At 45.5% G+C, this 25,675-nt stretch overlaps 1 protein-coding gene across 1 annotated transcript in view; it reads right to left on the bottom strand.

Annotated features, from left to right (window-relative positions):
- The window catches only part of LOC122932561 (cell cycle control protein 50B-like), a 39,107-nt gene extending 29,976 nt beyond the window's left edge, over window positions 1–9,131 (bottom strand). The window contains exon 1 of the mRNA XM_044287046.1: window positions 9,036–9,131. The gene's annotated coding sequence lies outside the window, so the exon portion shown is untranslated. The remainder of the gene's footprint in view (window positions 1–9,035) is intronic.
- Between the last annotated feature and the right edge of the window lie 16,544 nt (window positions 9,132–25,675).

Genomic DNA, 25,675 nt, shown 5'->3' on the forward strand with positions numbered 1-25,675 from the left:
TTAGCAACCATCAGTGAAAAACGCATCGCACCCACACTTGCTTGCGGATGCGATGCGTTTTTCACACAGCCCCATTCACTTCTATGGGGCCAGGGCTGCGTGAAAAACGCTGAATATAGAACATGCTGCGATTTTCACGCAACGCAAGTGATGCGCAAAAAAAAACAACAACACTCGTGTACACAGACCCATTGAAATAAATGGGTCCGGAATTAGTGCGGGCGCAGAGCGTTCACAGCGCGGAAAACTTGCTCGTCTGGAAGGGACCTAAAACGTCTGTGTTATGCGTGTCAAACCCACCAATAAACCGCTTCCCACAATCATGTTTTTTTATGCAGAGGCTTTAAAAACAGTTCAAAAGTGGCACGGTTCACCTTGCAAGCATTTTTTTAGGCTGCTTTTCCCATTGAAGTCAATGGGAAAGGAATAAAACACATTGACATGTAGGTGGCGAATCTAGAGTGCATTTGGAGAAAATGCCAAAAATGAGATGTTATTCGAGGCAGATTTCTATTCTGATTTGCCACTGATATTTCCGCTCCCTTGCCATGTGAAGATAGCCATAGTGGATGCTCTATTAGGTTTTCAGATTTTTTTTTTGCAGAACTGCATAACTCTCTTTAACAAAAATAGCAGGCGCATGACAGAATTGAACTTTTCAGGTTAGGCTACTTTCACACTAGCGTTCGTGGCTCCGCTTGCGAGCTCCGTTTGAAGGCTCTCACAAGCGGCCCCGAACGCATCCGTCCAGCCCTAATGCATTCTGAGTGGATGCGGATCTGCTCAGAATGCCTCAGTCTGGCACCGTTTGGACTCCGCTCAGCAGGCGGACACCTGGCCGTGCCTGGCCGTGCGGAGGCAAACGGATCCGTCCAGACTTACAATGTAAGTCAATGGGGACGGATCTGTTTGAATTTGACACTATATGACTCAATTTTCAAACGGATCCGTCCCCCATTGACTTTCAATGTAAAGTCTGGACGGATCCGTCTGAAGCTACTTTCATACTTAGAATTTTTTCTACAATATAATGCAGACGGATCCGTTCTGAACGGATCCCATCATCTGCATTATAGGAACTGATCCGTCTCGGCAGACCCCAGACGGATCCGCTCTGAACGCAAGTGTGAAAGTAGCCTTAATTCATATTATAGTCAATTGATGACAGATCCACAAGGGGTTTCCGTATCTGTAATTCATCCATTTAACCACTTAAAGAGATTGACCAGTTTCCTATATTGATTACCTTTCCTCAGGGTAGGTTATCAATATCAGATCAGTGGGGCCCAACTCCTGTCGGTCAGCTGTTTGAAGAAAATGCATCGCTCCTGCAAGTGCTGCATTCTCTTCACTGTTTACCTGCTCATCGTCGACATCGCAACAGCGAGCAGTGGAATTACAGCTGCTCCGTCCTACTCACATCAATGGGAAGGAGGAGTTGTTTTTACGGCGTTCACTATGCAGTAAAATTGACCTGTTACCTTCATTCTCTAGGTCAGTAGGATTACAACGATACCACACATAATTTTTTTTTTGTATTAAAATGCAAGAAAAACTATTTTTAAATCACCATATTCTGACCCCAATAACTTTTTTTGTAGTTATAGATACAGAGGGCTCATTTCTTTGAAGGGCGAACTGTACTTTTCCCATTTAGAAGCGTGTGACTTTTTGATCATGGGGGGGCGCCGTTACGGGAGCAGGAGCGCACGGCCCCTATTTCCGGACCACTCAGATGCCAGGGTCACATTTGACCACAGTATCTTAATGGATTAAATGTATGTGATCAGCCTTATCGCTGATGGCATACATTGGCCGCTGGTCACTGCTGTTTGAAACAGCATAGGGGGCACTATGGTTAGAGACGTGACCTCCACTGTACATATACAGTGGCGGTCGCGAAGGGGTTAAAAACAACATTGTAATAATAAAGATATGGCACTCAATATCTGGAGGACTGCTCAAAACAAGTTTCTTTACCAATTCTACTGTTGCAATTCTCAATATAAAAAAATTAAAATGTCATACAAGATACGTAAATTGTACAAAAATTAAAACAAAAAGATAAAACATCACAACAAAAAAACAAACCCGCAACTTTTAATATTTCCACCCACAGAGCCGTGCAAAAGCTGATTTTTTTTTTTGTGGGGTTAGTTGTGGGTTTTATTGGTATCATTTTGGAAACTTTGATAATTTTTTATTCAATGTTTTTTGCAACACATGGTGAATGCATTTTATTTATTTTTTTCATTATAAACTTCACCGCACAGGGATTTTTTTTTAATATTTTAATAGTTCGGATATTTTTGGATGCGGCGATGCCAGTTACGATATTTTCAATTGTTTACTTATTTTTCCATATGTTTATTTATGTGTACAACTGGAAAAAGGAGTCAGTTTGAATTTTTATGATTTTATTTTTACTGTGATTTTTATTCCCCTTAGGGGACTTCAACATATGATCCTCTAATCGCCAGTCAAGTCATCTTTTGCGGTGCCATTGAAGTTAATGAGTTTGCATCCGATGCACAAAAAATGTGGATAGGATGCAGACAAAAACCACGGTCATGTGCATGAGCCCCAATTGAGACTGGAGAGTTACTTCTATCCATTGCCGAGACTCTGCTCACAAATCTTAACACATTACATAGATTGAATAGGTCACCCCTTGTGAAAATCAAAAACCGCAAGGAATACTTTTTACTGAAAAGAATAATTGCCTAAAGCAATGATGCCCAATCTACGGCCCGCGGGCCAAATGCATCCCGCAAAGCCGTGTCATGCGGCCCGCGCAGTGACCGGACTTTATCAGCGCAGGGCGCGCTGCGAACAGCACAGGCATCAAAGCGATGCTGCCTGTGCCTGCAATCTCCCCGCCTAGCGCCGCCTCCTAGCTAATTTATTCACTGCACTTGCCTCTGTGAAATTGAAGAGAAGCGCCGTAATCTCGCACAGGCGCACTGGCAGAGGCATCGAAGTGCACATGCACCGTCTTCCTGGCCTCTGCCAGTGCACCTGTACGAGATTACGGAGCTTCTCTTCACAGAGGCAAGTGCAGTGAATAAATAAGCTAGGAAGCGGCTCTGTGTGGGGGGGGGTGTGTGTGGGGGGGAATATCTGTGGATGACAGTGAGGGGGATCTAGAGAGGGGTGTGGGGATGTTTTTTTTGCTATGGGGCCCAGTCATTTCTAGCTACGCCCCTGATTGTTAAGATTAGGCGGGCACTGGAGCGATAGAGCGCCCTGCTGTAGGAGAAGCTTGCGGGAGATGAAAGGAGGAGGGGCCAGCTCCTGGTGGTGATGGGCACACGGTGGTGGAGGATCTGACTGAAGCCTAAAGACCAGACATCAAGGTAGACCTGCAGAAGAAGGTGACAGCGCAGTATGTGATGTATACATGTGTGTAATGTATGTAGTGCAGTGTGTGATCCTCACATACATTCACATGCCCCTCACAGTAATAATGCCAAGATATGTGCCCTCTTCACAGTAGTAATGCTCACTTGTGCCCCCTCACAGTAGTTATGCCCTGATATGTGCCCCCTCACAGTAATAATGCCAAGATATGTGCCCTCTTCACAGATGTAATGCCCCGATATGTGCCCCCCTCACAGTAGTTATGCCCCGATATGTGCCCTCTTCACAGTAGTAATGCTCACACGTGCCCCCTTACAGCGTTTGCATTTCTTTCTGGCAAAGCTACCTGGTTCCGGCCCGCGAAGTTCATACCAAGTCTAGTGCGGCCCTCAAACGAAAAATGGTTGGGCACCACTGGCCTAAAGGATTCAAAATGATGTGGACCTATATCACCCAAATGTATGTGAAAGAGAATCTTTCACCATGGTTCTGGACTATTATTTGCAACAATACGAGTAATACTACTGCATATAAGAGGGGTCATGTTTCAAAGACCAGTGTTTTAAATCAGTCTTATATCCCCTGTGCTGCTAGAGGGTGCACTTAATGTCTGTCCATGCACCTAGATTGAAATCTACTCCAGAGCTGGAGTACATTTCATTCATTATTTACACCAGGAAATTGGCATAAACAGTCCTCCCAAGTGTCCCTCTTTTTGATCTAAGGTATAGATTTGCATTATTACATGTACAATATTGGTTCAGAAAGTGTTTGGTCCCTATCTGTATATTAGAGCCCGCCAGGGCTGGCATCAGGAGGGTACAGCCGATACCCCAGTAAGGGGCCCGGACCCCAGGGGGGCCCGGCCAGTTCCAATTTAATATTCCCCCCCCCCCCCCATTTGTCAGCAGTGGGGAAATTGATTATTCCTTGCCCCGTTGCCCGACTCCCCCTTGCTCCGCTGATTCGGCCGTATTATTATACCAATTAGCTGTGTTAGAACTTAGTACAAACAACCTAACCTGCAGACGGTATTCTGGCTGCATTCCCCTTTAAAACGTTCTGGAGCCACTGCGCAGAGGAACGTAGCTGTGCAGCGGCAGGTGACGTCAGACGCTGTCGCTGCCTGCTGCTGCCTCATGCCGGGACGCCGCCGGCATTCAGATTAGAGCGGCGGGAACTTCTGTTCTGGCCTCTGGCTGGGAGTGGGAGAGACGGACTGCCGTCACTGCCTGGCCCTGGAAATTAATAATCAAATCTGGAAAATTTCTGGAAAGAATAATTTGTGGAGGTAAGGTAACTAAGTTGTGGAAGCTGCCCTAGTGCCCTCGCCCCTCCTCCATCATACACATGATCTTGGACTTGGATGGACCCCCCTAATGATTCATTAGGTCCATTAGGTTAGGTTATTACAATACTTTTACTTGACTTGTTTCCATAAGGCAAGGGGCTGGGTGGGCTGGCAAGGGAGGGGTTAATAACAATAAGTGATGGATCATGGAGGATCATCATGGTCCTGGATAATGTTGCTCTGTCTTTGCTGGTCTTTGCTCGGGGGTAAAATGCAAAGCTGTTTTCTGGATTATCCCACAGGGCCATCATGAGCCTCCATCACTTATTGTTATTAACCCCTCCCTTGCCATCCCCATTTAGCTGTGTGTTTGGCTGCAGAGCGCACAGCTAAATGGGGCTGGCAAGGGAGGGGTTAATAACAATAAGTGATGGAGGATCATGGCCCTGTGGGATAATCCAGAAAATAGCTTTGCATTTTACCCCCGAGCAAAGACCGAGCAACATTATCCAGGGCCATGATGATCCTCCATGATCCATCACTTATTGTTATTAACCCCTCCCTTGCCAGCCCACCCAGCCCCATTTAGCTGTGTGTTCTGCTTTGAAAAAAAAAGTTTAGGCCATGAAGGGGTTAATTGAGTGTTGTAGGGGGTGGGGGGTGTTATTATTGTGCATATTGTGTTTGGGATCCATTTAACAAGTTTGACCAGTTGGGTTTGAGAGTGGTTGAGTGTCATCCACAGATCCCCCCATAACAGTGTCAGTCATCCACAGATCCCCCCATAACAGTGTCAGTCATCCACAGATCCCCCCATAACAGTGTCAGTCATCCACAGATCCCCCCATAACAGTGTCAGTCATCCACAGATCCCCCCATAACAGTGTGTCACCCACAGATCCCCCCATAACAGTGCGCCTGCGCACTGAGGAAGAAAGAGAAAGGAGGGGAAAGAATCCACAAAAGCAAGCAGAGGACGGCACAGCAGATGACTGAATAGCTTCTTTTGTAAGTAAATTGCTTTATTATAAATGCAGTTTAATGTCTGTTTTTGTCTTTTATTATATTCTGGCTTTTGCTTAAAGGGACAGTAAAAAAACTTTTTTTAGTTATGTATGATGCTTTTTGAGAATAAATAAATGTAAATGTAGTGGTGCTATAATGTGGCATCTTGGCATACTGCAATACTTTCGTATTTTGATATCTTATTTATATATACTTATTTAGTTTTTTTCAGTAGTATAATTAAGTGGTGAAAATTATTAGTGCCCCCCACCTTTTTGACTGTGGTATCTTATGTGCCCCCCCTATATACTGTTCCTAGAGTCGCTACTGACCTGACTGACTGATTGCAATTTGTACTCAGTGCAGTCAATCGATCAGTCACACTCACACACACTAACATCATACACTTTCATGCAGCACCCGGTCATACCTCTGGGTCCGGCGGCCGCTGCCACTTTAAAACAGCAGTGGCCACCGGGAGGTACGTCCACTGTGCTATGATGTCACTCGTTACCTGTAGTTGTAAAAAAAAAAATTAGGAAATTGGGGGTGGGTCCTTGGGGGTGGAGGGGGGCCGGGAGGCGGAGTCAGGACAGATTCTAAAGGGGCGGGGTGGGAGAGGGGGCCCAGGCCTTGAGCTGTGTAAGGGGCCCCACAATTTCTGATGGCAGCCCTGGAGCCCGCCTTGTATATTATTCTATTATTTGATGCAATTAGGATTTCAGAAATTTCTATATTCAGATAACGTTTGCTCTATTGTGTAAAATAAATCTATTGAAGTGTATAAATATGCAGGAAAAGTAGATCTTTCACACAATGAACTAAAAAAAAAAAAAAAAAAAAAAAAAAATGTGTCCCTCTGACCGTCCAAAAAGGTCTGCATAAGGCTACTTTCACACTTGCGTTTGATCGGATCCGTTCTGAACGGATCCGATCATATTAATGCAGACGGAGGCTCCGTTCAGTACGGATCCGTCTGCATTATAACTTAGAAAAATTTCTAAGTGCGAAAGTAGCCTGAGCGGATCCGTTCAGACTTTCAATGTAAAGTCAATGGGGGACGGATCCGCTTGAAGATTGAGCCATATGGTGTCATCTTCAAGCGGATCCGTTCCCATTGACTTACATTGTAAGTCTGGACGGATTCAAACGCCTCCGCACGGCCAGGCGGACAGCTGAACGCACAGTCCACTAATCTGGAATTATTATAACGGAAATCTATGCCGTTACACCTGGTGTGGATTTCAGTTTGCGGTGAATAGGCAGCACCTAATGCAAAAGATGTATTAAGAAGTGTGTGCCTTTTAATAGGCGCATCTTACTTCAGGCTCATATACACGACCGTCTGCGTTTTTGTGGTCCGCAAATTGTGAATCCTCAAAACTCAAATATCGGCTATGTGCATTCCGCGCTCTGCAGAACGGAACGTCCGACCCTCTGTAAAACAGTCCTATTCTTGTCCGTAAGGGCTCGTTCACATGACCGTATGGCTTTTTCAGTGTTTTGCGGGCCGTTTTTAACAGATACGTTTTTCAGTTTTTTGCTTCAGTAGCGTTTCCGTTCTGTTTTTCTGTATAGCATATACAGTAATTACATAGAAAAAAATTGGGCTGAGCATAACATTTTCAATAGATGGTTCCGCAAAAACGGAACTGATATGGAAGACATACCGAGTACATTCCGTATGTGTTCCATTTTTTTTTTTTGCGGACCCATTGACTTGAATGGAGCCACAGAACGTGATTTGCGGGCAATAATAGGACATGTTCTGTCTTTGAATGGAACAGAAATACGGAAATGGAATGCATATGGAGTACATTCCATTTTTTTTCGGAACCATTGAAATGAATGGTTCCGTATACAGAACGCCAAAAACGGCCCATATACGGAACGCAAAAAACGGTCGTGTGAACGAGCCCTAATGCTCACGTTTTATTTTTTTTCCCAATTGAAGTGAATGGGTCTGACCCACAAAAAAAAATGCAGATCAGATGCGGTCAAAAACCACGGTCATGTGCAGGAGCCCTTCAGCTGACTTTTTTACTAGGACTGGTATATCACATGCTAGTCTTTAGCTAGGGCTCATGCACACAACTGTGGTTTATGTCTGCATCCGATCCGCATTTTTTGGTGGATTCACTTCATTGGGTCCACAAAAGATTGGTTGACATCATGGGCTGTCCGCATCCATATGTCCTATTTTTGCCCCCTTTTTTTTTTTTTGCAGACAAGGAAAAAAAAGATCTACAGAGGGCAGGACGTTGTATTCCGTAAAATGCAGAGCACAATGGCCCTAAATGTCACCCAGCAAGGTTTTCCCCAAGAAGAGAGACTGTTTGACATTCTGTATACTCTTAACTTCAGAGATAAGTAACCAGCTATTTTGTTGGCCCTTTAAAAATAAAAAAATATTTGAGGAGACATCAGCACCAGTTTGAGCCCATAGAACGTAATACCAACCTTTCTTTTAATAAAGAAATGTCAAATATGTCAGAAATTGGGAACCCATCCTAAACGGTCACTACAAAATGTCTGCAGCAGCTTGGAGCTTCTGCCTCTCATCTGCATTTTACAGCTCAGCACGAAAACAATTTAAGGATTTAGATGAATATCTCTGAACCAAAGCCTCTGTGAATTAACAAGGTATATAGATGTATTTGATAGCGCTTTCATTTTAGATTTCATTTACACATAAAGGCAAACGTTCTTAGGCTACTTTCACACTGGCGTTTTGGCTTCCCGTTTCTGAGATCCGTTCAGGGCTCTCACAAGCGGTCCAAAACAGATCAGTTTTGCCCTAATGCATTCTGAATGGAAAAGGATCCGCTCAGAATGCATCAGTTTGCCTCCGTTCCGTCTCCATTCCGCTTTGGAGACTACCACCAAAACACTGCCTGCAGCGTCTGACGAAACTGAGCCAAACGGATCCGTCCTGGCGCACAATACAAGTCAATGGGGACAGATCCGTTTTCTCTGACACAATAGAAAACGGATCCGTCTCCTATTGACTTTCAGTGGAGTTCATGACGGATCCGTCTTGGCTGTGTTACAGATAATACAATCGGATCCGTTCATCACAGATGCATGCGGTTGTATTATTGTAACAGATCCATGACAGATCCGCCCAAAACACGAGTGTGAAAGTAGCCTTACATGATTTTCTCCCAACTTCTACTTTTTTACTTTGCAATCAACATGCGGAGACAAGCAGGAAACCTGAATACTGACTATACACGTGACACTGGAGACAGAAAATTCCACAATGGACCGATAAAGGATATCAACCAGGGTAAAATCATCATTACCACTCTTCCACTAAATCAGATATCTATAAGGTAAAGATCTATTTTACAAAAATGAAAATATACAAGACACTTACCAGAGAGACACACAAACACAGCCACAGGCTCGAACTCTTCTCAGCCACTCCTCAGCAGAGAGCTCGGGAAACCAGTTATCCCACTGCCAATATTGTCTCACCTTTGCTCGCTCTATTCTGACACTTTTCTGTTAGGACCTGACCCCACCCAACATCACATGAATCAACTACGACTGATTATGACAAGCTGAACGCCACGCATCCTTGGAATATTGACTACATGACTGTGTCCGCGCGTTCAAACAGAGCGCCTCCCTAGGTTAAGACGAGCCGCAGGACTTGTCATAAATTAGATGCATCCTCTGGCAGTGCACGTGTCTGGACTGAAATCTACAGCAGTTCTGAGTAAGGACTCATGCGCACGACGACGCAAAAAACGGAAGCCGCCTGTGTGCCTTCCGCAATTTGCGGAACGGAAAGGGCGGCCCATTGTAGAAATGCCTATTCTTGTCCGCAAAACGGACAAGAATAGGACATGCTATATTATTTTTTTGCGGTGCCACGGAACGGAGCAACGGATGCAGACAACACGGAGTGCTGTCCGCATCTTTTGCGGCCTCATTTAAGTGAATGGGTCCGCACCCGAGCCGCAAAAAATGCGGACCACAACAACGGTCGTGTGTATGAGGCCTTACCAAAGGCCTGCCCCCTCCCTTACAATGTCTCCTTCTTAGGGCTCATTCACACAAACAGTGTTTGTTACATGTTTTATACTTTGGACTTTTGTCCATGTATGGATTAAACCTATGATTTTAAGGCCCCTTGCAGACGGGTGAGTATTCCGTGCGGGTGCATTGAGTTATGTGAACACGCTGCGCCCGCACGGAATCCGGACCCATTCATTTCAGTGGGTCTGTGTACATGAGCGTTGGTTTTCACGCATCACTTGTGCGTTGCGTATAAATTGCAGCATGTTCTATATTCTGAGATTTTCATGCAATGCTGGCCCCATAGAAGTGAATGGGGCTGAGTGAAAATCGCATCCGCAAGCAAGAGAGGATGCGATGCGTTTTTCACTGATGGTTGCTAAGAGATGTTGTTTGTAAACATTCCGTTTTTTATCACGCTCGTGCAAAACGCATTAAATTGCATTGCACCCGCGCTATAAAAACTGAACAACTGAATGAGATCGCAGACAAAACTGAATGCCCTTGCTTGCGAAATTGCCCAACGTATTCGCAACCCATCCGGACCAAATCCGCTCGCGCTCGTCTGCAAGGGGCCTAAGGTTAGGGCTACATGGCAACATGTGTCACAATGCTAGTCTATGGTGTTGCACTTCGACATGCTACAATACGACTGTTGCAAAAAATCCATCCAGGATGGATTTTCGTGCGATTGTCATGTCGCAGTGTGACACCATAGACTAGCACCACTTTTGATAACTCTTCCCCCGTGTGAACACGAGCATAGGTTCTCCTAATATCTTAGTGCCTCGTTTCTTCCATAGCGATCGCTGCCCAACTAATCATACATACATTCACACGGCCGTATTTATGTGTCTGCATCAATTTTGCGGAACAGATGCTGACCCATTTATTTCAATAAAGCCTCAAAAGATGCGGACATACTTCCGTTACTTGGCCCTGCAAAAAAGATATAGCATGTCCTATTCTTGTCCGCAATTGTGGACAAGAATAGGCATTTCTATCATAGGACTGCCCGGTATCCTTGTTTTGCGGATCCAGAATTTGTGGACTGTAAAACACATGCGGTCGTCTGAATGAGCCCTTAGAAAGTGGTGAGGGTGGCCTAGAAATGTCACTTGCACCTAGATTTAACTGCAATGGTGTTTAAGATGTCACAAAAACAGGGAGCCTCATTTTTCAAAACTAACAGGAAAACTGTCTTAGTTCCCCATAGCAACCAATCAGTGCTCACCTTTTATTTTTTCAGAACATTTTAAGAAATTAAAGGTAAGCTCTGATTGGTTCCTATGGGCAGCTAAGACAGTTTTTTATGAGTGCAGGAAAATAGTCCCGCGGGCGGCCCGACGTGCACAGCATCATTGTAATCTATGATGCAGTGTGCTCCGTGCGCATGATGTATGCCGCTCCGGGACATATGGCCTGCTCACGGACCGTATATCTCGGAGGGCATACGGTCGTGTGCAAGAGGCCTTAGACAATTTTGATAAATGAGGCCCAGGGTTTTCAACTTTTTTATACCAGAAAAGTGGTGTAGTGGGAATGATAAGTTTTTTGAAAGAGGTTTATAGGCAGATTTTTCAGCGAAAGCCATAAGTTGATCCAGCATAAAGTGAAAGTATAAGGCTGGGTTCACACGGGTGTTGCGGGTGACGTGCGGGAACAGATGCGGGTGCGTTGCGGGAAAATGCACAATTTAATTTATTGCGTTTTGCACGCGGGTAAGGTGTTGTGTAGATTTTATTATTTTCTCTTATAACATGGTTATAAGGGAAAATAATAGCATTCTTAATACAGAATACAAAAATAAAATGTAATCCACTTGTTCGCACAGCCCGGCTTCTCTTGTCTTCTTCTTTGAGGAAAAGGACCTGTGGTGATGTCACTGCACTCATCACATGGTCCATCCCTTCCCTATTCTACACAATTATTCTTTTTTGTAATCTTTCCCTTCACTGTCCCCAAAACTTGAATAGAAGCTTTATTGTGACTGTATAGTGTCCCTAAGATCATTTTCTGCCAGAGATTGCTACACCCATCCACCCTCATCATAGCCCAACACAGAATGATGTTCTAGTCATTTTGCAAGGGTGCCCCACTGATTGGCTGATCCGGGCTGCCTGTCAGCATGTGAGCCATTTTGGGCAAGCACCCACCCCCACTTCCTCTCTGGATCACATGAGCATTTTTGTGGAATTTTGCAGCGTGCTGTTTCACTGGGTTCATCCAAAGCGAACTTGAAAGACTTTGAGTTCATCTTGCGGATTAATTTTTTGGGAAGCTTGTAACGAACTTGGTTCATTACAAACTGATTCCGCTCATCTCTAGTTTATATGTTTAGGTCTTTAGTATAGGTCCAGGTCTTCTGTGTGTGAGACTAGTAGGCCATTTTCACACAAGTATGATCGGTCTAGAATATAAGGTTCATCTGACGGCCGCATTCACAAGACTGACCGCAGCTTATCTGACCCAAACTCACTGCATCATAATAATCTATGATGCTGTGAGTCCCAGCCTGACGCTAGGTCTACTGTAATGTACAACATTTGAGCATAGAAGGTTAGGCTGAGACTCACAGTATCAGAGTTCACCATGTTGCAATGAGTTTGGATCAGGCGACTCATGCAGTCTGGGAAATGCAGCAATAAATGGTCATTAACTTTTCACACAACTTTGCATAAATCAATAGTATAAGGCAACCACAAGAAACGTTGTTATATGTCTTATCAGTGAGAAATGTCCGGATCTCATTATATCAGCTGTTTACTTCTGCCTTGCTAATTGCTTTTCACGTTGAAATATGCTTGAAAACAGGCCTGGACTGGACCAGTTTTGCTGAAATATCAAATTGCACATGTCAATACAAGTCTATAGAGATGAAAGGAAGGGGGGAGAAGTAAGACAGAAGAGACAGACATAGACAAAAAGACTGCTGTAGATTAATAGAAAGTTTATACAGTATGTCAGCACAAGTGCTTTATAGCAATGTCCTCCATGATCCTGGGGCTGTTTCTGAGTGAGTGTAAGGTTAGGAAGAAGATTCTCCTCTACTTGTGTGCAGTGGATGGCAGCTGGTCTCCATTCCCCATCTCTTGGATAACTACAAACTAGACATTCAGCATCCACAGAGTAAAAACTGTTAAAAATGCAAGATAATTGTTATTTAGTGGCCAGAAATAGTGTTATTTGTGCACACACACACAGTAGTTTCTTGAAAGGTTAGTTATGATTTAACATGTGAGTACAATAAAGGAATTCAAGACGGGCCTGGATTATTACAGGCTATAGCTACTAGAGAGGGGTCGTTGATCCAGGGAGTTATTCTGATTGCCTGATTGAAGTAGGGTAGGACTTTTTTATTCCCCTAAAGTGGGGAAAATCAGCTTCTACCTCACAGGTTTTTTTTTTGCCTTCCTCTGGATCAACTTGCAGGAGACAGGCCGAACTGGATGTGTAACACCCCAGAGTTGTGTTACTAAATTCTTTTACCCTGCTACAATTTTCTAAGAGCATTTACATTGACATCAGATGTAATTTTACATAATATCCTTACAAATGTGCATTCAAAGCCTTGTTACATGTATATTGCTGTAATTTCCATGTTCACCAGCAGGTGGCAGCAATGTGTTAGCAAGGACTTAAAGGGAACCTGTCACCATTTTTATGGTGTCCTAACTGAGGGCAACATAAATAAGTGACTGATTCTCTTAGCAAAATGCTGGGTCACTTTCTTTAATTGCCCCAGTTAATCTGCCAACATCTTGTATTAAAAAGCTCCAGCTGATAATGATGAGTCCTGAATATTCATGAGCTCCTGACTCTCCCCGCCTACCTGCTGTTGATTGACAGTTATTTTCCATATGAATCAGCAGCAGGCAGGTGGGCAGGGGAGTGGCTATAGCTGTTAATTAAATAAACGCTGGACTCAAATCAGCTCATTAGCATGCGGCATCTTTGTGTGTATATTATGAGGTAACCATCTGTCACACCAGTAAGTGAATACATCTAAGGTACTTTTTAGTAGTTCATGATTGTATATAATTAGTTAGATTATAATCAAATATCCACATGACAGGTTCACTTTAAGTCAGTTTAGTGTTTTTGAGCTGGAATAGTTCATTCCAGTTTAGCTCCCCTCTCTGTAAGTGGAGTGGGTTGCTCCCACATCCTGCCTCATGGGGAGGGAAGGAAGTTAGAGTGTGTGTGCCAGCCACCCCGGCTGTGTGTAGGAGCTCCCAGATATAGGGATCCAAGCCAGGACAATTGATCATCATCCCCAGCCTAAGCCTTGCAGCCTCAGCTGGAAGAAGCAATCAGACAACTCCAGAATTCCAGGAAGCATACCCTGTGAATATAACTGTGAGTACCGTCCAGAAACCCAGGAGAAGCCATATTCCTCCTTAGCTAGTCAGTCCCCATACAGCGGAAGATAGAAGCCGAATTCCTGCCACTTTACAGAGCTACTAAGCAGACGTCCTTTCCTGCAAAGCTCCAGGCACATGATAGAGCAGAAGATATATTCCTGCCACACATTGCCAATACCTGCTGGGACCAAAGACTAATGCTGTACCTTGCTTGGATGAAAGCTGCAACCAGTAAAGACAAGTTTGAACTTTACCAAAGGTCTGGACCTCAATTACTGCTGCAAATTCCTCTATTACTCCTACTGGAGACACCGTTGACACCATTACTGCTACCATACAGAGACATTACACCACTCTGGCATTGCTAACCGTGAGTTACAACACCTTAAAGGGCCCTGTGTTAGTACCCTGTGAACGCTGCAATTGGCATCACAAACAAAACTATAGACTATTATACCCATATCCTGACCCACTGCATAATTTGGCGTCCGTGTAAATGCACCCACGGTCCGGCTCACTGCAGATGGACAAATGTCTTTTTTCGGCCCTTATGTACTATGTTACTATGTTGCTATGTATTTTCTGGGCTGATTACACTAGTGTAAAACTGGCCTAAGGCTGGTTTCCACCTTCAATTGTTTAATGCAGATCATAACTAAAGGACACATATAAAGGAAAGACTAAGGCTAGTTTCTCATTAGTGCTGCAATGATCCAGCAGGCTGTTCTACCAGAGGAACAGCCTGCAGGAGTTCTTTGTATCTGGCATAGCCGGATATTGCGGAGAACCTCCCAGTCCCATTGACTATAATGGGACCCAGTGGGGATCCAGGCTGTTTACGGCTTTAGTGCTGAGATTTGGCCGGACTAATACTGCTGAAAGCAGTGGGTTTTTTGTCAGCCCGGATCCGCGCGGGGTTCCATTATAGTCAATGGGCTCCAACGGGAAAAGGTAGTATCCGGCTATGCCAGATACCATGAACTCCGGCAGGCTGCTTCTCTACCAAAACACTCTGCCAGGTCATTTTAGCGCTAGTGTAAGAATTAGCAAATTTTGGAGAAAGCCCCGTTTTGCACAGAAATGTGCAACTTCTCCCCCCTTTGTACTACGCTTGCCACTTTTCTAAAATATGGGAGCAGCGTGGAAATGGGCCAGGGCCTACAAATACTTATGGCAGAAAACTGGGATAAATGACACGAGAAATCTATGCCAGCTGCTGGTAAAGAAGTACTGTTTTTACTGCATGGATCTCCCAGGATGCACCTCATACCAGTGTCATTTTTTTACAGACCGGTATAGAAAAAAACATTCCTCCTTTGTGTTCTAATGTTGGAGTTTCTTCCCACACACACCAAAAATAACCCAGAACAAACTAAACGGTTAATTTGTAATTCATGCTGCAAACTCCAATAGGGACAGCAACCAATGTGAGTTATGTCTGTACAGTGCCGCAGGATATCATGCCACTAAATAAATAAGTAAAATAAAGGTCCTCCACCACAGCAGGCATTGGTTCTCTCAAATATATTCCAAACCACTGTTTGGGGGGAAGGGAGGGGTGCTGAAGCCAAATAACATAAGCGTTCATGTGCTTTCACTTCTGCAGTACCCCTCATCTTCCTTATTTGTCAAAGTTTGTTGCTGTTGATCCATTATTTCGGTAGGCTATTCAAATTACAATTATTCAGTAAGGCCTTGTTCACACAACAGTTATTTCCATCAGTTTTTGTGAGCCAAAACCAGGAGTGGAGGCTACACAGAGTTAGGGCTCATGCACACGCAAAAAACGGATGCCGCCCATGTGCCTTCCGCAATTTGCGGAACGGAACAGGAGGCCCATTATAGAGATTCCTATTCTTATCTGCAAAACGGACAAGAATAGGACATGTGTCATAATTTTTGCGGGGTCACGGAATGGAGCAACGGACCCATTGAAATGAATGGAATCAAAATAAGGTCCGTATAAGGAACGCAAAAAATGTTTGTGTGCATGAGCCCTTAAGGTACAGTATATTGAAAAGATCGGCAACTGTTCTGTGTTTTTGACCCACACCTGGTTTGGGCTTACAATCACTGATCAAATAACTGACATGTGAACAAGGCCTAAGAGCAGGGACGTAGCTATAGGGGGTGCAATGGTAGCAGTCGCTACCAGGCCCAGGTGCCTGAAGAAGCCCAAAGACCCTTGTGTCACATAAGAAGACACTGGTATTATAGAAACTGCATGCTGGTCAAGTTACACCTCTGGCTGGTGGGAAGGGGTTAGGAAGCATGAAGGCTATGTGCTTCCCTGCCCCTGGCCATACAGCACTGAGGGAAGGGGGGCCCATGAGCCTTTAACTACACGCCCCTGCCTAAGAGGAAAGGAATGCCATGAGTATGAAGCCTCTGGACAGAGAATAATAAGCATTTCATCTCCATTATCTGTAAGGCCACAAAAGACCAGAATGTGCTCTATTGAAGACTTTAGGCAAAACCTTTTGGGTCAATTCTATTAAGTGGCCTAGCATTTTGCAAAGAGTATCTGTCACCAATTTATTCTGCCCATAGTTGGGCACCATTATACTTCTAAAGTATAGTATAGTCCGAGCACATGGAACAAAAATCCTTAATAAAAACATTTAATAAACATCAGAATGCAATACAATAAAAACAAAAATGAAAATAAAAACCCGGATAATGGAACTCCAGTTGGGGATGTACTGTATGTAAAGTGCTTGTTCTTGGGAGCGTATTTCCTAAGAGAATAAATGTCGGACTAGACTATACTTTATATACCTTTTCCCTAGTTGACTAGTGTGCTGTTCTTTTCAAATTGAATTCCTGCACTGTATTATTATATCTTCTTTCACTATGTTGTTACCAATGTATTGTTCTCTGCTGCCATCTGCTGGCCGGAATTCCTATGCTGCACGCCTTGTTCCTTGTCTATAAAGTTTTTCTCTGCTGGGCGTGGTTTTAGCAGCCTTGGTCCTTGTCACTTCCTGTAGCCATTTTCAGTGCTGCACTCCTTGTGACTGGAGACACACATCTTGGCTTGTGAAGGCATCAGTTTTTGACCAGCAGTTGCCTCAGCAGTTAGCCTCAGGAAAGACATCCACATCACAGCATCTACTGCATCACCGTATGTCGCTGCTCTGGATCAAATAAACCCACGTTTGATTGCATCCTCATGTCTACGTCTGGGTCCATCTAACCTGAGCATCTGCCGGTCCGGTCTGCTCCACTGCTTGGATACGAAGGTAGGACAGTCACAACGTCATTATCAGTTACACCTTCATTCGCCTTCATGTGGGGACAGAACAGTCAAAAACTGCCTTAAAGCCTTATCCCCCAGTAAATACTCAAAGTCCAATGCCCGGCTACAGGTTCCCTCAGAGCCCAGTGCCACACTCAGGAACCTCCCTTGCAACAGGCCCACTCGCAGCAAATCTGCCCGGCAACAGTGCACGTCCCATAAGCCCAAGGGGAAGCACGGCGTGTCCGCAGTAGATATCCTCTTGCCTGGAAGTCCTCCACTACTCGCCAAGCTACTTTCTACATCCTATATTAACCCTTGCTCGCATAATATAGGAACTGTTCACGCACGCGGGGCCTCCCTCAAACCAAAACCCCGCAATTTACTCAAAACACTTTAGGAACCTCATCGGGGTGCCTCATCTGAGCTGCACTGCAATTTTCAGCCCCCAATTCGAAAGTTCATTTTCTTAAAGAGACAGCGCACCTTAAATCAAAATGGCCGCAAATGACCTCGTACAGTTCCCCGGTGATGAAACAAAGCAAATGCAACGTGATACTGATCATTATGAAGAGCTGGAGGTAGAACCCACACTTCCAGCAGACCAAGTCACGCGACCAAGGCGCTCTCTCAAACCAACTATAAAGATCACGGAAAACTATCACACCAGGAAAGATGAGCTATGTGACAACCTGGAAGAGCTATGGGAACGAGTTTCATCCCTCATATCAGGACTTAAGTCCTCCTCAGGCGATGCCACCAGCCTACAAGTTGCCATCGGGCGGCTGAACGCAGCCCACGAAAGATACAAGAGACTGTCCACAAGGTATATAACCTTTCTAAAAGACTCTAATATTGAAGAAGCCCCGTCAGAATTGTGCAAGGCAGAATCAATAGACAGACAAAGAGACGCCAAGGTGCTGGATGCTAAAGATAAAGTGGAACTCCGCATCTCTCAGTTGCAAGAAACTAGATCACACAGATCGCATTCATCCAAACATTCCTCGCAGTCCTACAATCATCATGCTCTAGAAGCTCCGCCCTGAGCGACAGATTACTAGAGGCCCGCATAAACGCAGAGCAATCCAAAGTGAGACGTTCCTTCACCGAAAAAGAAGTCCTTGCGAGGGCAGAAGCACAGACAGCGGCCAAGAGGGCTGAAGCGGAGGCAGCGGCCAAGAGGGCTGAAGCGGAGGCAGCGGCCAAGAGGGCTGAAGCGGAGGCAGCGGCCAAGAGGGCTGAAGCGGAGGCGGCGGCCAAGAGGGCTGAAGCGGAGGCAGAAGCCAAGAGGGCAGAAGCGGAGGCGGCGGCCAAGAGGGCTGAAGCGGAGGCAGAAGCCAAGAGGGCAGAAGCAGAGGCGGCGGCCAAGAGGGCTGAAGTGGAGGCAGAAGCCAAGAGGGCAGAAGCAGAGGCGGCGGCCAAGAGGGCAGAAGCAGAGGCAGAAGCCAAGAGGGCAGAAGCAGAGGCTCGAATAAAGATCCTTGAATCGGAGAGGGAAGAGGAAATTGCATTAGCAAAAGTAAGACTACTTGAGCAAGCATTGAGCCAAGGCCTTGATTCAGTCTGTTTACCACCAGAGGAGATAGACGATCCAGTTGATCGCACCAGCGACTATGTACTGAAACAGTAATCTGCACCACCCCCAGTGTGCAGTACTATCCAAGCCAATAACACTGAAACCTCCAAGCCAGCTCTACCCACAGTGCCAGTGACACCCACAGCACCCGAGCAATCCAATAACAGTCGCCCAGATGCGCCCTCTCAAGGACAGCTATTACAGCAAGATGGCTACCAGGTGTTTCCTGGCTTACCTCCACAGCTCAAGCAGCAGTCATCAGAATCTACAGAGGCTAGACCACAGCTCAACCCTGCAGCAACATCATTCTACCCGGAAGCATCTCACCCTTTCACGCCATGCAGCCCATACGCCCCAGGGGCATCACAAGTTGTCATGGCAACAAGCAGCGAGAGATCAGATATGTCTGAGTTTGCCAGGTTTATGGTGAGCAGAGAGCTAATTAACACCAGTCTCTCAAAATTTGATGACCGTGCAGAGAGCTACAGAGCCTGGAAGGCAACCTTCAAAGCCGCCATCGCCAACCTCAACCTAACCGCAGAGCAGGAGCTCGACCTCTTGATCAACTGGCTAGGCCCAGGCTCCACAAATCGCATCAAGAGCCTTAGAACTGTCTATGTAGGACAAGCAGAAGCAGGTCTCGCTGCAGCCTGGCAGAGACTCGAACGCACCTTTGGCAGTGCAGAAGCAATAGAGAAGGCACTATTCAGGAGACTGCAGAACGTTCCCAAGATCAGTCTCAAGGATGTCCACAAGCTTCAGGATTTAAGTGATTTGCTCATGGAACTGGAGCTCGCCAAAAGAGATCCTCGTCTGTCCGGGCTGTGCTACCTGGATACTGCCCATGGGGTGAACCCAATTGTCGTGAAGCTACCATACAGCCTGCAAGAGAAGTGGGCGGCATCAGTCTCAAGGTACAAAAGAGTGCATGATATCACCTTTCCCCCATTTATTCATTTCTGTAGGTTCATCGATGAACAGTCCCAGATGAGGAATGACCCCAGCCTCGACTTCCTGGAGTTTAATACTACAGCTTCAGTGACGCCATCATCAAGGTATGAAAGTATTGTGCATAAACACAGAGACTTTAAGAGCATCGTGAATGTTAGAAAGACTAACCTACCATCATCTGCAGTACACTACCTCATCAGGAGACAAGGTCTTCAATCGTGAATGTCCCATTCATAAAAAACCACACTCGCTGAACAAATGCAGAGGATTTAGATCCAAAACCATACAGGAGCGCAAGAAAGTCCTCACCGAACTTGGGGTATGTTTCAGGTGCTGCGCTTCATTGGAGCACATGGCTAAGGACTGTAAATCCATTATCAAGTGTGAGGAGTGTCATAGTGAAAGACACGCCTCAGCTATGCACCCAACTCCACTCACAAGGGATTCACCGGCTGCTGTCACCACCAGTCCCGCTCCAAGTCATGGCGGGGAGCCCCAAAATAACGCTAACTACAGCCACTGCTGTTTTCATGCTCATGCTTGGACATATGTGGGGAGGGCCAGAGTGAGAAATGTTGTGCCCGCATATGCCTAATCAAGGTCTACCCGGAGGGGCTACCAGAAAAGGCAGTAAAAATGTATGCCATCATTGATGACCAAAGCAACCGCTCCCTAGCAGGACCTAAATTCTTTGAAGCCTTTGGAATAAAGGGACCGTCAGAACCCTACATCTTAAACACCTGCTCGGGTCGCATAGAGACTAGCGGCAGGAGGGCACAAGGATTCATCGCTTGTTCCGTCAGTGGGAATACAGAAATACCTCTACCGACGCTGATCGAATGCGATCAAATACCCAACCATAGGGATGAAATTCCTACCCAGGAAGCTGCATTTCACCATCCACACCTAAGGCACCTAGCCAACGTTATCCCACCTATGGACAACAACGCCGAGATTCTACTCCTGCTTGGCAGAGACAATCTAAGGGTACACTAGGTGCGTCAACAGTGTAATGGTCCCGACTATGCACCATACGCCCAGAGACTGGACTTGGGATGGGTAGTCATAGGAAATGTATGCTTGGATCAACCAAGAGTCCACTCTTTCAAAACGTACGTGCGTGGAGATGGACGCACAACTTGCATTAAGCCTTGCCCTCATCACTACGAGGTGAAAGAGAAGCCTCCAGACCTCATACAACCACCTGACGACATTCCTCCCTTCTTTGCCGACAACTTGGGAAGATTAGTCTTTCACACAAGCAAGGACGATGATAAAGTAGCTTTGTCAGTAGAAGACAGAGAATTTATCAAGATAATGGACAATGAGTTCCTTAAAGACGAAACCAATCACTGGGTTTCTCCATTACCCTTCCGAGCTACCAGGGTGAGACTCCCGAACAATAGGGAACAAGCTCTGTCTAGATTTAACTCTCTTCAGCGTACCATGAACAGTAAGCCTGAGATGAGAGAACACATTGTTGCCTTTATCGACAAAATATTCCGCAACAACCATGCAGAACCAGCTCCCTCCTTAGGGAAGAACGAGGAGTGCTGGTACTTGCCTTCATTTGGAGTGTATCACCCACGGAAACCTAATCAAATTAGGGTTGTTTTCGACTCAAGCGCCAAACATCAAGGTGTATCTCTTAATGATGTCCTTCTCACAGGTCCTAATCTGACGAATAACCTAGTTGGAGTGCTGAGGAGGTTCAGAAAAGAGCTCGTTGCCATCACCGCCGACATTGAACAGATGTTCCACTGTTTCGTAGTCAGAGAGGACCACCGGAATTTCCTCAGGTTTCTGTGGTACAAGAATAACGCAGAGATGGCAGAATATCGAATGAGGGTACACGTATTTGGAAACAGCCCTTCACCTGCCGTGGCAACTTACGGCCTTCGGCGCACTGCATTAGAGGGAGAATCCGAGTACGGTAAAGACGCCAGAGACTTTGTAGAAAAGGACTTCTACGTAGACGATGGACTCAAATCACTACCGACTGAAGAGGCGGCCATTGATCTGCTCAAAAGGACTCAAAGTATGTTGTACCAAGCCAAACTTAGACTACACAAAATTGCCTCAAACAGCCTGGCCGTTATGAGGGCCTTCGAATCAGGCGATCATGCACCAGGATTCAAGGACATTAACTTGGGACTGGACAGTCCACCTGTGCAGAGGAGCTTGGCCCTCAGATGGGATCTCTCGGCTGACTCCTTCGGTTTTCAGATAAGTTGCGCAGACAAGCCATTTACAAAACGAGGCGTCCTATCAGTGGTAAACAGCCTATTTGATCCGCTGGGATTTGTAGCGCCCATCACCATACAAGGTAAATCTCTACTGAGACAGTTCTCTGAAAAAGTCAAGGATTGGGATACCCCACTTCCCTCCGAGAAAGAGCAAAAATGGGAAGCCTGGAAGCGATCCTTGTGTGCCTTGGATGAGATCCACATCCCGAGATGCTATGTTAAAACCTCACTTTCCTCTAGCATAAAGAAAGAACTCCATGTGTTCTCAGACGCCTCCACGGAGGCCATCGCAGCGGTTGCCTATCTGAAGGTGACAGAACCCAACAACCAAAATCATGTTGGATTCGTCTTTGGTAAGGCTAAGTTAGCCCCTAAGCCCGATCATACTATTCCCAGACTGGAACTTTGTGGGACTGTGTTGGCAGTGGAGATTGCAGATTTCATACAACAAGAACTGGGTGTCGACATAGCTGAAGTCCAGTATTACACCGACAGTAAGGTCGTTTTGGGTTACATCCACAATCGGACCAAGCGATTTTATGTGTACGTTAGTAACCGCATAGAGAGAATCAGGAGATCCTCCAAACCTGAACAATGGCACTATGTACCATCCGAACTTAATCCAGCAGATCACGCCACTAGGCCTATGTCTATAGGTTCCTTTTACTAACTCTACTTGGCTTACAGGTCCAGAGTTTCTGCTTGGAGAGGCAGATGAATGTGTACAGGAAGCTTTCAGCATCCAGGATCCGGATAATGATCCAGAAATCTGCGCTGAAGTTAGTCCATTAGTCACTGGAACAAAGCAAACCGCCAGCTTCGGTTGTCAGCGCTTCGAGCGTTTCTCCAGCTGGATGAGACTCGTCAAAACTATTGCAAGGTTAGTGCACATTGCAAGATGTTATCATAATACTCACCAAGATAAAGATTGTCATGGTTGGCATGCCTGCCATAAACCCTTCTCTGCTGAGAACATCTCTCATAGTGAGTACCTCATAATAAGTCATGTCCAGCAGGAAAATTTCAACATAGAATGGAAGTGCTTGTACAACAAACAGCAGATTCCTTTAAAAAGTCCTCTCGCCAACTTAAATCCAGTTATCAACAGTTTTGGCTTGCTGAGAGTTGGTGGTCGTTTGAATCAAGCCCACCTGGGAATTGCAGAACAAAATCCTCTCATCATTCCCAGCAAACATCATATTACCATCTTGCTAATCCGACACTACCACGAAAGGGCCGAACACCAAGGCAGGCAAATTACGGTCTGCAGGCCTTTGGATTATAGGTATGAAAAAACGTGTGGCCCAAGTACTGCATCAGTGTGTGCACTGTCGTAAAGCAAGAGGAAAACAACTACACCAACGAATGGCCGACTTGCCTGCAGATAGACTATGTACAGAGCCGCCTTTCACCTATGTTGGCCTAGATGTCTTTGGGCCATGGATGGTATCCGCACGCAGGACCCGCGGCGGTCACGCAAACAGTAAGCGTTGGGCCGTACTATTTACTTGCATGAGTGTCCGAGCAGTTCACATAGAGGTGATAGAATCTATGGACACATCCAGCCTTATTAATGCCTTAAGACGGTTCTTCGCAATCAGAGGACCAGTAAAACAATTGAGGTCTGACCAGGGAAGCAACTTCATCGGAGCCTGTAGAGAACTTAACATCGACACCAAGTCCATTCAAGATCAGTTGGCGGAAAAAGGTTGCACCTGGATTTTCAACCCTCCTCATAGTTCCCACATGGGGGGCTCCTGGGAGAGAATGATCGGCATCTCACGCAACATCTTAAATTCTATGTTGATGGATGTAAACTCGTCTAGACTCGCACATGAGACTCTAGTTACTCTTCTCGCTGAAGTTTCAGCCATTATCAATTCAAGACCCCTTGTGCCAGTGTCTATGGATCCTGAGACACCAGCCATACTGACTCCGGCTATTCTACTTACCCCAAAAACTGAGAGTACGCTTATTCCTAGTGGAGAATTCACTCATGCTAACCTCTATCAAAAACACTGGAAACGCGTACAATACTTAGCAGATTACTTCTGGAACAGGTGGCGAAAGGAGTACCTCAGTATTCTTCAAGGAAGAAGAAAATGGCAACACAACAAACCAAACTTGAAGGAAGGAGACCTTGTATTGATGAAAGAGCAACAAACCGAAAGGATTGACTGGCCTATTGGGCTAATTTCAAAGGTTTTCCCTAGCAAGGATGGCAAGGTCCGGAAGGTGGAGTTGAAGATCTTCAGGAAAGGCGAGCTTAAAACGTTCTCAAGACCCATCAACAAACTCATCCTAATATTACCTATCGAGAACGTCCCTGACGGGTGAACAGGACGGTATCTAGCTTCGCAGATCTTCTCCATTCCAAGTTGGAAAACAGGACTATCTATGTTTTGCATTCTAACATGTTCTTTTTTTACAGGTTGTTTATATTTTATGGACATTCGTCATAGTGAAATCCCCAAAGTGAATTTCAGACGGGGAGTGTGCTAGTCTTTTCAAATTGAATTCCTGCACTATATTATTATATCTTCTTTCACTATGTTGTTACCAATGTATTGTTCTCTGCTGCCATCTGCTGGCCGGAATTCCTATGCTGCACGCCTTGTTCCTTGTCTATAAAGTTTTTCTCTGCTGGGCGTGTTTTTAGCAGCCTTGGTCCTTGTCACTTCCTGTAGCCATTTTCAGTGCTGCACTCCTTGTGACTGGAGACTCACATCTTGGCTTGTGAAGGCATCAGTTTTTGACCAGCAGTTGCCTCAGCAGTTAGCCTCAGGAAAGACATCCACATCACAGCATTCCTGTACTGCATCACTGTATGTCGCTGCTCTGGATCAAATAAACCCACGTTTGATTGCATCCTCATGTCTACGTCTGGATCCATCTAACCTGAGCATCTGCCGGTCCGGTCTGCTCCACTGCTTGGATACGAAGGTAGGACAGTCACAAGGTCATTATCAGTTACACCTTCATTCGCCTTCATGTGGGGACAGAACAACTAGGCGGGTCAATTCAGTTCTTGTAGCCCCACTGCACGATTTAGGCTGGGTGAGCCTCAATATCTATATTCCTTCTATATTGCTTTTACACCATTATACTTCTGACAGATTCTGAACAGCTTACTTTTCATAGTGGATTTTTTTTTGTCTCACCTGGACACATGCATATTGATAGGATTTGCCATAGATGGCTAATGGGTTCACCCTCTGGGACCTACTGTACATGCACAGCATCCTTTGTATTCACTCATATGAAACTACTGAGCATAGGCATGCGAGTGCGCTCATCTAATTTCAGACGCCCAATAGGAGTGACTTGAGGAAGCCATGCTAGAGGGCCTGCTCTCTATTCACAGCAGTGCCCCATCCTTGAGGTAGGGGTGTCCCAGAGGTGCATCCTGCACCTAAATATTTCTGGTATATACTATAAATATGCCACAAGTGTCCAGATGGGATAAAAATATAGTAGCATACAACTAAAGGGGTATTCCAATTACATTCATTCTTAGATCAGGGGGTGTCCTACTGCTGGGACCTTCCCTGATCATGAGTACGGGGGGCCCCATACACCCTAAAATGAACGAGTCAGGGCCCAGGGGGTACAGCACAC

This window comes from Bufo gargarizans, chromosome 3 (assembly GCF_014858855.1).
Source record: "Bufo gargarizans isolate SCDJY-AF-19 chromosome 3, ASM1485885v1, whole genome shotgun sequence".
Taxonomy (NCBI): Eukaryota; Metazoa; Chordata; class Amphibia; order Anura; family Bufonidae; genus Bufo; species Bufo gargarizans.